The sequence below is a fragment of the Arvicanthis niloticus genome, chromosome 7 (assembly GCF_011762505.2).
Source record: "Arvicanthis niloticus isolate mArvNil1 chromosome 7, mArvNil1.pat.X, whole genome shotgun sequence".
Lineage (NCBI taxonomy): Eukaryota > Metazoa > Chordata > Mammalia > Rodentia > Muridae > Arvicanthis > Arvicanthis niloticus.
This window is the reverse complement of record NC_047664.1, coordinates 25197178-25209964: the sequence shown is the minus strand read 5'-3', so window position 1 is coordinate 25209964 and position 12787 is coordinate 25197178. Positions and strand designations below refer to the sequence as shown.

The 12787-nt window shown below is 38.6% G+C and overlaps 1 protein-coding gene across 2 annotated transcripts in view; it reads right to left on the bottom strand.

The window, feature by feature from the left end:
* Plek (pleckstrin) overlaps positions 1 to 12787 on the bottom strand; it is a 79025-nt gene that overhangs the window by 65493 nt on the left and 745 nt on the right. The window lies entirely within an intron of this gene.

Genomic DNA, 12787 nt, shown 5'->3' with positions numbered 1-12787 from the left:
AGAAAATGGGCCTCCCGGGAGCTCTAACCCAGGCAGTATCTTAGGTAAGGAGACAGCAACACCTGCCCCAAACAGGTAATAACTGGGATCCACTAGGACCCAGGAATTCACTCCTGGCCCAGAGCACTGGTTCCTTCCAGTCTGAGCCCAAACACTGAGCAGATCCTGGGTGAGCAGATCCCAGGCAGCAGCTCTACCCCAATCTCACAGAACCCAGAGGAAGTGGGCCTCCCAGGAGCTCTAACCCAGGCAGTATCTTAGGTAAGGAGACAGCAACACCTGCCCCAAACAGGGAGTAACTGGGACACACTAGGACCCAGGAATTCACTCCTGGCCTGGAGCTCTGGTTCCTTCCTGTCTGCACCTGAGCACTGAGCAGATCTTGGGCCCTAGCTCTAACCCCAGTAGTAACACCCATACCACACAGTTCTGAAACAACCAAGATAGGCTCCAGTCAGAGACAAGGCAGGTAGCACTAAGGAGATCCAGTGGCTAAAGGCAAGCACAAGAACATATGCATCAGCAACCCAGGGTACGTTGCATCATTAGAACATAGTTCTCAATGACAGGAGGACTGGAGCCATTACAAGGTCCCCTTTAATCACTGGAGGTCAGGCCTCTATCCCCGCCTTGGCAAGATTAGAATCGCCACAGCCCTTCTATACTTGGAGAAGGGAGGAGATGTCAGGGGCAGCCCTGCTTATACACTGAAGGCCTGAAATCAGCCATAAGCCTAGAATCAGCAATAGGCCTGACTTACATGCCTGCTAACACAAAGTCTTGGGTCTCTATGGAAAAAACACTGAAACAGAGGGCTATGGACTATTGTAATCAGGCAGCTTTTGTTGAAATCTACCATCAGAGTAGTCATAGACCTTGTAAATAGGCAGCCTTTGGCATATAGTACCAAATTAGATAAGGACAAGTGAATCATAGGCAGAGTCATAGTGACCTGACCCCTGAACCTTCACCTAGCTGATACCCTGTTCTGAAAGATATCTGTACTCCCTCTGAACACCTATGCTCCTGTGTCATCCCCTCCCCTACATCTTGCATTTTTGTGTTTATAACCCCCATGTTAAAAAGTAAAAATTATGATTTGATTAAAAAAAAACACACACAGTGTACCCCTGGTTCTGCTGACTTAGCTCCTGACAATCTATTTTCTTGTTCTTAGAAATACTTTGAATTATAAAACATTATTGTGGTTTTTGTTAGTATGATGGGTAAAATGATTTTTATTGATCTCACTTTAAACTTCAAAGTTTGTAGTGAGTTAAAATATCCTTTAACATAATTATAGGTCATATTTATTTTTGTATTATAAAATGCTAGTTGATCTGTTGAACATTTTAAAAAACTGGATTCCTTTTTGAGAATTTCATATATGAACACTGTATTAGCATAATTTTCCCCTTTCTCTCATTCCTCCCTCCCACTTTTCCCAAATGCCCATACTTTTTAAATACATCTTATTATTTAATTATTGTTTATATATGTATATTGTATAAGTATATATGTTTATACAAACATTGATAAATAAAGTGTTATAAAAAAAAAAGAACATAGTTCTCCCACACAAGAAAGTCCTGAATTCCCATATCACTAGGAAAGCAAGATTCAGATTTTAAATCACTTCTAATGATGATGTTAGAGGACTTTAAGAAGGACATAAATAACACTCTCAAAGAATTTGAGGAGAACACAGGTAAACAGGTGGAAGCCCTTAAAGAGAAAACACAAAAATCCCGAAAAGAATTACAAGAGAATACAACTAAACAGGTGTAGGAATTGAACAAAACTATCCAGGACATAAAAAAAGAGAAGTAGAAACAATCAAGTAATCACAAAGGGAGACTACCCTGGACATAAAAAACCTAGGAAAGAAATCAGAAGTCACAGATGCAAGCATCACCAACAGAATACAAAAGATAGAAGACAAAATCTCAGGTGCAGAAGATACCATAAGCATAATAGGTATAGATGAGAGTGAAGATTCCCAACTTAAAGGGCCAATAAATATCTTCAACAAAATTATAGAAGAAAACTTCCCTAATCTAAAGAACGAGATGCCCATAAACATACAAGAAGCCTATAGAATGCCAAATAGACTAGACCAGAAAACAAATACCTCCCATCACATAATAATCAAACACCAAATGCACAAAACAAAGAAAGAATATTAAATGCAGTAAGGGGAAAAGGCCAAGTAACATATAAAGGCAGACCTATCAGAATTACACCAGACTTCTCACCAGATACTATAAAAGCTAGAAGATGCTGGACAGATGTCATACAGACCCTAAGAGAACACAAATGCCAGCCCAGGCTACTATACCCAGCAAAACTCTCAATTACCATAGATGGAGAAACCAAGATATTCCACGACAAAACCAAATTTACACAATAGCTTTCCACAAACCCAGCATTACAAAGGATAATAGCAGGAAAGCTCCAATACAAGGAGGGAAATTGTACCCTAGAAAGAGTAAGAAAGTAACCCTCTTCTAACAAATCCAAAAGAAGATAGTCACACAAAGATAACTTCACCTCTAATAACAAAAATAACAAGAGACAACAATCACTGTTCCTTGATATCTCTTAACATCAATGGAATCAATTCCCAAATTAAAAGACATAGGCTAATGGACTGGATACATAAACAGGACCCAGCATTTTATTGCATACAGGAAACCCACCTCAGTACAAAGACAGACTCTACCTTAGAGTAAAAGGCTGGAAAACAATTTTTCAAGCAAATGGTTCTAAGAAACAAGCTGGAGTAGCCATTCTAAAATCTCCAGCCTGAGAACACAAAGGGAGGGACCCATGGCTCCACCTGTATAAGCAGTTGAGGGTGGCCTTGCTAGGCATCAGTGGAAGTGGAGGGCCTTGGTGCCTGAAAGTTTGGATTCCCTAGTGTTGGGGAATTGCAAGAGCAGGGAGGCAGGAATGGGAGGATGCTGGGAGCATACCCTCATAAAAACTCCCAGAATTATATGGATTAGACATGACAGAGGCAAGTTGCCAGAAGACTAGATTCCAAAATTCAACCAAAAAATTATCTTGATACAAAAATTTGTTTTGAGAATTATATATTTCAGAATACACAGCCTTGGTGTATCTACTCATCAAGCAAGCTGAGCAAACCTGCTCAAACCTCTGATGTCCTGGAATTTCAGCTGGATTCAGTGAAGACACAGCATCAGAGGCTTATCAATTTATTCTTCCCCCAACCCCTCTTCTAATATCTCAACACCCACAATCAGCTTGAAGAAGTTAATGAGGAGTCGGCGCCCCTATTCCCTGGGCTTGGGGACTGAGGTGGCTAATATTGAGCTGTCTTTCTAGGGAAAAGTAGTGGTTTTTTTGGAACAAGAAGAGATAGCTAGGACTTATTGGATAGCCATAGCCTATTGGTAGAAATATGTATAATTGTTATTAAGATGGAGTTTTAATTTCTTAAATGATACAAAATTTATTTTCATTTCAAATTCAAGGTTTTCATTGGGATGAGTGTCTTATTGATATAAAAGTGAGATTAATATTGTTACTCTCATAGGCATTGTGACTATATAAAACATTTAGGAATACAAGGCTTAGACCCAGTCCTTTAACTTTTTTAACTGATTTGAGATGGTTAGCCGGTGAGTTAAGGGCCTATAGCAAATTCATAGCTTTGAGTTTATTGTTAGAGTGTTTTCTATATTTTATTTAGAAATAGCTGAGAGGAGTTAACAGACAACAGTCCAGATTGCTTTACATGGATGGCTGATTTTCTAAACGTCATACATCCACAGAATTGACGTTACAAACATATCTGTATTAATGTTCATTTTGATTAGAGACATATCTGCTCATGACAGCTTCTTGTCTTGGATTCTAAGAAGAAATTCAGCATTTTTGGCGTTAGTCCAGTTGTGGTGAGACAGCCACTAGCCAAGAATTGCCTCTTTTCATCTACAGACAAATCACTGTCCAGAAAAGGACACACTTGCAGAATAGTTGACTGATTATATCTGCCAAGACAGAGTAATCAGCCCTTAATAATTCTGCATCACTAGGTCTGTCAGATGATCCTGGGCCAGAAGGCTGAAGATCAGATGCTCCAATGTTTTGTAGTATAGGGACTGTCCAGGTGTTCAGCAGTCTCTATAAATTGGCTAAGTTTTAGAAACTATGCTTTGTGCTTCCCATAATTTCAGTTAACTCAGTCATTCTGGATTTCTGACTGGGTTGAAGACTTATAATCTCATAACCAATCCTGGCTACTTACTTTGAGAGAAAAAGATCTGAGTGGATGGTTTTCAGCTGACATTCATTCTAAAGCCAAGAAAAAAAGCCAGGTTCAAAACTAAGTGTTTTAGTTAGGAGAGATGACAGAGGTTCTGGTTAGTCAACAAAATGATGGACTGGGTATTAGGTCTATCTTGTACCTTACTGATACAAATTGGTATAGTTATGTTCTAATTGTATTTTGAGAGAAAAGTTTTATTTTAACAGGAAGGGTGACATGTAGGAGGAGCTAAGGTGAGAGGAGTAAGGAGAGGAAGAGGAGGAGTAAGTAGAGGAGGAGGAGAAGAAGAGGAGGAGCTAGATGACAAGGGGGGGGGATATGGAGCCAGATGTTCGAGTGTCTCCACTAGTCAAAGATAGTTGATATATATAGGTTGGGTATTGGGTTACACTTCTGATTGCATGGACATCTTGTTATTGAGCATTACCAAACTTATAAAGCCTTTGATCAACATTTTAAAAAAATTTATAAAAGCAAAAAGGAGGGGGGCTGGGATAGGGTTTTTCTAGGGTGGGGAAATGGGGAAAGGGGATGGCATCTAAAATGTAAATTAAAATATTCAAAAATAAATAAATAAATAAGAAAGAAAGAAAGAAAGAAAGAAAGAAAGAAAGAAAAGAAAAGAAAAAGATTTAACAGACTAGGATATGCCCAACTCAGAGAAAAAAAATGTGAAGCTACTCAAGGGAGCAGTGCAAAGAAAGAGAAAAAGAGAGAGGAGGCAGTTTTAATGGAACAATTGTACAAAGATAGGTTGCAGAGAGAGAAAAGTCTAGATACAGTAGAAGACAAAATGAGCTAAAGAATGAGAAGAAGCCAGAAGATTGGAACAGATTGCCAAAGTTAGTATGAGGCCAAGCAGAACAATTGAGGTAAAGCTGAGAAAACACAGATTGAATCAGTCAGCTTGGAGAGGAGTTTGAGCAATAACAGCTGAGTTGAACCATCCATCCAGAGCTCAGAAAGGTCTAGGAAGTGGTAAGCTTATTCAGCAGCAAGTTTCAGAGGGTGAAAACATTTTAGGCTTAGATTGTATGGAGGCTAGACGCTTCCTGGATTAGGCCTAGGTTAGCAAACTGAGGCAGTAAACCTCAGAGACAACAATTACAAGAGAATAAAATAGCCACACCAATGTACACCTATGCACATACAATATATCTACAGAGTTGTAAGTGGTACTTTGCTAAGACAGAACCCTCAGGTAATATAATGTCTTAAGTAAAATGTCTGGAACACAGGCCTATGTTTATAACACTTTTCTTTAATGTCTCTGAGGATGAGATCCCCGGCCAGCTATGAGTGGAAGCCAAATTGTATCTTGGTGGTATCCATACTTTTGTCTATCTTGGGTTCCCTATCTGGGGTGAGTAGACATATATGTTGCGTCTCAGGGAAAGTTTTGTCACATAGCAACACCAACAAACATGTCAAACCAGATGAGAAAAAACCTACTAGGTACCAACCCTACATAAAGAATCGCAGGCAACTGAGTAGAGAGCAGGAGAGGCAGTCCTTCCCAAGAAAGAGCACACCAATTGGTTGTCCAGTGATAAATAGTCACAGTCATCCCTAAAAACAAACATACAAGTGAAATGCCCTTTTTAAACTCTTTATCTATGATCATAGCCAACTGCCTATAAATGTATGGGGTCCTCTAAATATTACCACTACTGTCAGAAAGAATTCTTTGACTCATGGAAGATTTTGGGTATAGGCCTCAATTGCTGGGACTCTTGCCTCCATTTTTCTTCCCAAAACTTTCTCAACTGCAATGTTGGATAGTTGGAGGAAGGAGAAGTGGAAGTCTATCTCCTCTGAAACTGCTATATATTGTCCTCAATTATAGTTCTATTGATGTGAAGAGACACCATGACCAGGAAACTCTTTTAAAGAGCAGCATTTAATTGGGGCTCGCTTATAGTTTCAGAGATTTAGTCCATGATTATCATGGTGAGAAGCAGACAGGCATGGCACTGAAGGAGTTGAAATATGATCTGCAGGAAGCAGAGAGAGAGTGACAAAGATAGAGACAGAGAGAGAGAGAGAGAGAGAGAGAGAGAGAGAGAGAGAGAGAGAGAGAGAGAGGGAGGGGAGGGAGGGAGGGAGGGAGGGAGAGAGGAGAGGAGAGGAGAGGAGAGGAGAGGAGAGGAGAGGAGAGGAGAGGAGAGGAGAGAGAGAAGAGAAGAGAAGAGAAGAGAAGAGAAGAGAAGAGAAGAGAAGAGAAGAGAAGAGAAGAGAAGAGAAGAGAAGAGAAGAAGAGAAATACTGGGCCTGGTGTGGGCTTTTGAAACCTCAAAGCCCAACTCCAATAACCCAGTTCCCAAACAGTTCCACTAAGTGGGGACCAAACATCTAGATATATGAACCTATGGAGACTATTCACATTCAAACCACCACATATATAATTAGAGCAAAATAGTTTTCATTCTTTTAAATCTAAAGGTAAATCGTGGGTGGTCTAATTCTGCTTTGTACTTTCACTAAGTGTTATTTAGGGATATCCTGTTACTTGCCTAGTGTTATGTTTCTCAACACTTATGTAAATCGTAGTTCATGGAATACTAACTCCCTCTTTCATATTATTTTTTCAGAAAGTGTTTTGGACAGCTAAAAAATGTGAAATACTGCATGCTACACTATGGTTTTGGCAATGCAAAAGTCACTGCGTCAAACTAAAAGTATGAGACACTCAATGGTTTGTAAGTATTGTGTATATATATCTATATATATCTATATATCTATATATATATATCTATATATATATATATATATGTACAAAAATATACCATGGTATTTTTAAATTATAATTTTAGTTAACCAAGACAATTTTTACCCAACAGCTGATAATTCTCATGGAACTAGCATTCTATTTAAATATATAAAACACTAATTTAATATCTTAGAATACTTAATATTCATAAAATTATCATTATTAAAATATGAATTTTAACTGGTGTTGACATAGAAATAATAATCAACATTATTAGAAGTTAATGTTCATGTTTTCATTGGTTATTGTTCATCCCTTGCCTTGAAGTAATGCAGTATCACATTTAAGCTGTTGTCATACACAAGTATTCATCCTTCTTAAGTCATTTCTTTCACATCCTCATTACTGCCCGGCCCAGCTCATTCTCCCCTTTAGCTGCAATGTACAGAAAGTATTATATGATTCTTAATATGTTCATACTCACTGAATACTTCATAAAGTTCAAAAACTGTCTTTTATCCCATAATCTTATTACTTAAAAAGACTAATACCAGTGTTGTGACAGTGTCAAGGTAAATCAGGATCATTACAAATTTTATGGTGGAGTAGTTTGACATGAAGGAGATTCTGAGGGAAGTCATCCAAACCTCAATGGGCAGGAAACATTTTAAACTGTCCTTCGCTCTGGCTTCTCCTGGTTCTTAGACTAAGGCTTGAAATGCTAAAAACTCTTGCCTTTACTTCTCCATCACATGGCTCTTTCAAGACTCTAGACAAGGTTTTATTTTCCTAACACACCTGGATCTTATACAAATAGAGCTACCTATATACTTCCCTTAGAAAGTCCCTTAGGAAGCTTCACTGGCAAAATATTTCAACTTCCGCACCCAGTGACCCCACCCAACTCTAAGAAGCCAAAGAATGATTGATTTCCCAGTTCTCTAGATAGCATTTAGGATTACCTGTTAAGATGGGGCAGGGGATAAGGAGAAGAGAAGATAGAAAATGTTTAACTGTCCTTAGATAAAGGATTCCCAAAACCAGTAGTTTCAGAGATGTTCTTGTTTTTCTGGCCAGGAACAGCAAAGTTTGGGTGTCTTATTTCTTCCTAAAAGAGCACTACTGCCTACTGGTAAATTCAAGGGTGAGGACAAGAACAGCTCTGAAAATGTAGATTTCCTTGTGGCGATCAGCTTTGAAAGGGAATCTCTAGCTGTTTTGGTGAGAATGGGTTGTATATCATGCTCAATGTCTCCATACCTCCTAACTGAGCTTAGAGTTACAGCTTCAGAGGGAAAATGATGCAGTAAAGAATGGGGTCTATCTCCTGGTAGATACTTACAGTTGTCTCTTCCCTTAAGAGTAAATCCAGTAATTTGAATAAGATAAAAAGCATCAATCCTATCCAAATTATTGGAAGAAGGTTCAGAGTTTAAGTGTAAGGAGTCATCTTGACTGTCATACCAAATACCATTGGATTGATTCACATTAATTCTAAAATTTATAGTGGTAGTCATTATAATTAGGAAAAAGTTTAAAGACACTTGCAGTGTATTTGTTATAATTCTAACACCTCTCTGGATGTTTTAATGATACATAGGGAGCTTATAAATTTCAAGAATGCTGCTCTGCTGAGTGTTGATGCAGTATATACTGCTAATAAAATTACCTATGGCCTGAGGTCAGTATTTCTATTTTGGTCAAGCTTCAAGAATGGTATATATAGCTTTTTGTCCTGGGAATACTTTTATTCCTGCCCATTGTGTTAAAGCTTGTCTTTAACAACATCAACATGTTAGCAGCCAAAGAACATAGCTTGAACCTGAAAATGGACCCCCAGACAAGGTTATTAAATTAACAGTCTGGCAAGCCAAGGACAGGTAAGATTCTGCATAGAACATTACCAACCTAAGACAAAAGCACAATGCTTTAGATAATGAATATTCCATAAGGAAGGCATTCTTGGCAGAACAACTTAAGACAGCCTCAGTCTTGTTTATGAAATAAAACAGGGGGAGGGGCAGAGAGCTTTTGGGGCTGCTTGGCAGGAATATAACATTGGCCAAGGACAAGGAAGTAGGCTTCAGGTAGGAATCTGACATTAGGTTAGAACAAAGAAGTAATTTCAGGCAGGAATCTAAATCTTAGGCTAGAACAAAGAAGTAATTTTAGACAAGAATCTAAATTGTAAGCTAGAACAAGGAAGTAGGCTTCAGACATGAAAATGACTTTGGGCTAGGACAAGAAAGTTGTCTCAGATATTTTGGTTATCCTGATAAGCCCTTAGAAACAGATCACATGGGAGTGTTCACAAAATTATGTTTATTGCCTTGCTTGTTCTTTGACTATTTATGTTTATTGTCTTGCTTGTTTCTTGACTATTTGTACCTCTGTGTCTCCTCATGAGGTAAATCCCCAGTTGGACTGGTTACTGGACCACCTTTCCTTCAGTCTCTTCTCCCTTTTTGGTATGCAGTTCTTTTCAACAGGAAAATTTTGGACTACAAATTTTCATTGAGGGTTGGTAACATCATCCCTCCTCTTGAAAAAAATCTTCACCAACCCCACATCTGATAGATCTAAAACATGTAAAGAACTCAAGAAGCTAACCTCCAAAAAAACAAATAATACAGTTAAAAAATGGGCTACAGAGCTAAACAGAGAATTTACAACAGAGGAATCTTGAATGGCCGAGAAGCACCTAAAGAAACTTTCAAAGTCCTTCAGTCATCAGGAAAATGCAAATCAAAGTGACCCTGAGATTCCACTTTATACCAATCAAAATGGCTAAGTTCAAAAACTCAGGAGACAGCACATGCTGATGAGAATGTGGAGAAAGAGGAACACTCCTTCATTGCTGGTGGGATTGCAAGCTGGTACAACCACTCTTACTGGATATCAATCTGGATCAATCTGGTGGTTCCTCAGAAAACTGGAAATAGAAGACCCAGCTATACCACTCTTGGGCATGTACCCAAAAAATTCCACACCATGCCACAGGGACACATGCTCTACAATGTTTATAGATAGCAGCCTTATTTGTAATAGCCAGAAGCTAAAAACAATCCAGATGTCCCACAACGGAAGAATGGATACAGAAAATGTAGTACATTTACACAATGGAAAACTACTCAGATATTAAGAATGAGGACATCATGAGATTTGCAGGCAAACAGATGGAACTAGAAAATATCATTCTTAGTGAGGTAACCCAGACCCAAAATGGCATACATTGTATGTACTCACTAATAAGTGCATATTGGCAAAAAAAAAAAAAAAAAAAAAAAAAAAATACGGAATATCTAGGATATAACCCACAGAACTTAAGGAGTTTAACAAGCAGAAAGGCCAAGTGAGGATGTTTTGGTCCCATTTAGAAGGAGAAAAAAAAAAATAATCACGGGAGGCATAGGGAGGAAGGGATTTGGGTAAGAGAGGGGAGAAGAAGGGGAAAGGGGGAATAGGATCAGGTATGGGGGTGGGGCAGGAGAGAAACCCAGAGAGCAAGCAGAATGAATGGAAATATGCAGCCCTAGAAGGTGGGAGATAGGGGAACCCGCTAGAAAGTACCAGAGATCTGGGAGGTGGGAGACTTTGGTGACTCAGTGGGAGTGACCTTAGACTTTATATATTTTTATGCACTTTCATTGGGTGCTTCTCCTGTACTCAGTTTCTCTTTGCTTGCTTTCCAGTTTTGTTGTTGTTGTTGTTTGTTTTGTTTTTTTCTTCTCATAGGTAGAACATGGTGTCTCATGGAGCTCCTGTAAATAAAATACAGCAGAATGGGGTAGGCTTGCAACTGGATCCTTCAGGCTTGGCCTGAAGCCTCAATTTCTAATTATAATTTGAAATTATATGGAGCCTTCAATTTCTAATTATAATTTTTTGTTCTCTGAAGTACATTACTGAGGTTTCTGCCCTGTCTTGACTGAGTTTTCTTATCTTCAACTTTGGGCAAAGAAGTTTATATTGTAACATTACTTCTCAGACAAATATAAGAATATTGCTAAGATGACGGAGGAAGACGATCCAGATTCCACATAGCTATAAATAGCCACAGGTAGCTATGAAAATCATATAAGGGATGGATAATTATAGGATAATTTGTCTTATCTAGGTAGGCAATTTATATCGATATCAATTGGCTCTGAGTAAATTGTGTGGACATTTTGTGAGGTGAGAATTTACAGATATAAATCTGACATTTAAAAAAGGAGTATTGCTGATTTTTCTAATGCTGAAAAGTCCAAATAATAATGCATCTAGTGTGATGAGATATGTGTATATACGTGTGTGTGTCTACATCACAACATGATAAAGGTACCACGTGGTAGTAATATGCAAGAGAAAGAGAAAAAATAGTAGAATCGAGAGATTGAAGGTCGAATGCTGGGCAGTGATGGCACATGCCTTTGTTCCCATTACTCAGGAAACAGAGACAAGTGGACCTCTGTGAGTTCAAGGCCAGCCTGGTCTATAAAGTGTGTTCTAGGACAACTAGGACTATACAGAGAAACTGTCTCAACACTCCCTATCCCCAACCTCTCCCCCCCCCCCCAAGGGAAAGAAGTAAGAAAACAAAGAACTTGGTATCAGTCTTTTATAGCAATAGTTCTCATGACTATTAATTTGTTCCTGTCAGATTATCATTAATCTCACAAATTTTGTTTGTCCCCAATCACCCACTAATTCCTGCCTCTTAAAGGTTCTACTTTATTACCAATGCATGGGGATTTTACCTGGGGACTGGCCCTCTAGCTCAAGAAACTTTATGAAACAAATCATATCGAAACCATGGAAATATGAGTCTTTTATGGATTTAATAGTTCCGTTGATTAGGGTCTTTTTTTTCAGTGCTGCGTATTTTCTGGATTACTATAAATGTATAGCAAACCTTAAAATTATATACTAAAAAAAAGAAAAGAAACTATGGTATAGATATGTGAGAATTTATTCAACCATTCTTATGGGTCTTTTTTTTTTTTAAACCATTGTTTACAGAGTGACAGTCCATTTAGTTTTTGTTTTGATTTTTGCTGACATGGTTACAGTAAACACCAATACCTCAGAATCATTTTTATACATATATATAGCTTATTAACTCTAAAGATAAGTAGTCTAACCTGGGTGAATACAACGTTGCAAACAAGCTTATCTGTCCCAAAGGGTTACTTCAATTGGATCCAGCATTTCCCAGGTAAGAGGAGGAGCCTGTGGTACTATCCACCTGTGTGGTGCTGAAGAAGGAACACATTTTCTCCACCAGGAACCCATCTCCATGCATCTAGTCTCCCTTGGCTGCTTGGAATCATCAGCTGCCAACCAACATCTACGAGAAAGCCTTTTAAAATCATATCTAGCATGCAAGCACAGACTCTGCGTTGTCATATGAAGTGTTCTGCGGTAGTTCTTTAACTCATCCTTTAACTCCTTGGACATCATCCTTCTTCTTGGACATTGTCGCAAACTATACCTAACTCGCCAACCTTACCTTTTACAGAGTTGGTTAGACTCGCCCTTCCAGATTTGTGCAAACATATGTGATTGATTACAGTGTCAATTTTGAGCCAAGATATGTATAGTGAAAATGAAAATGTAAGATTCTCTCAGTCTGTCCCCGCCCCCCTCTCTCCCTAACCCGCATCCGCATCTTTCTATCCCCATCTAATCTAGTGTAGTTTCAACTCCACATGAGATGAGCTCTGCCATCCTGGCCATTTGCCCTAAGCTCTCAGTAGGATACACTCATTTCCTGAATTTAAATCACTAGCTAGCAGTTT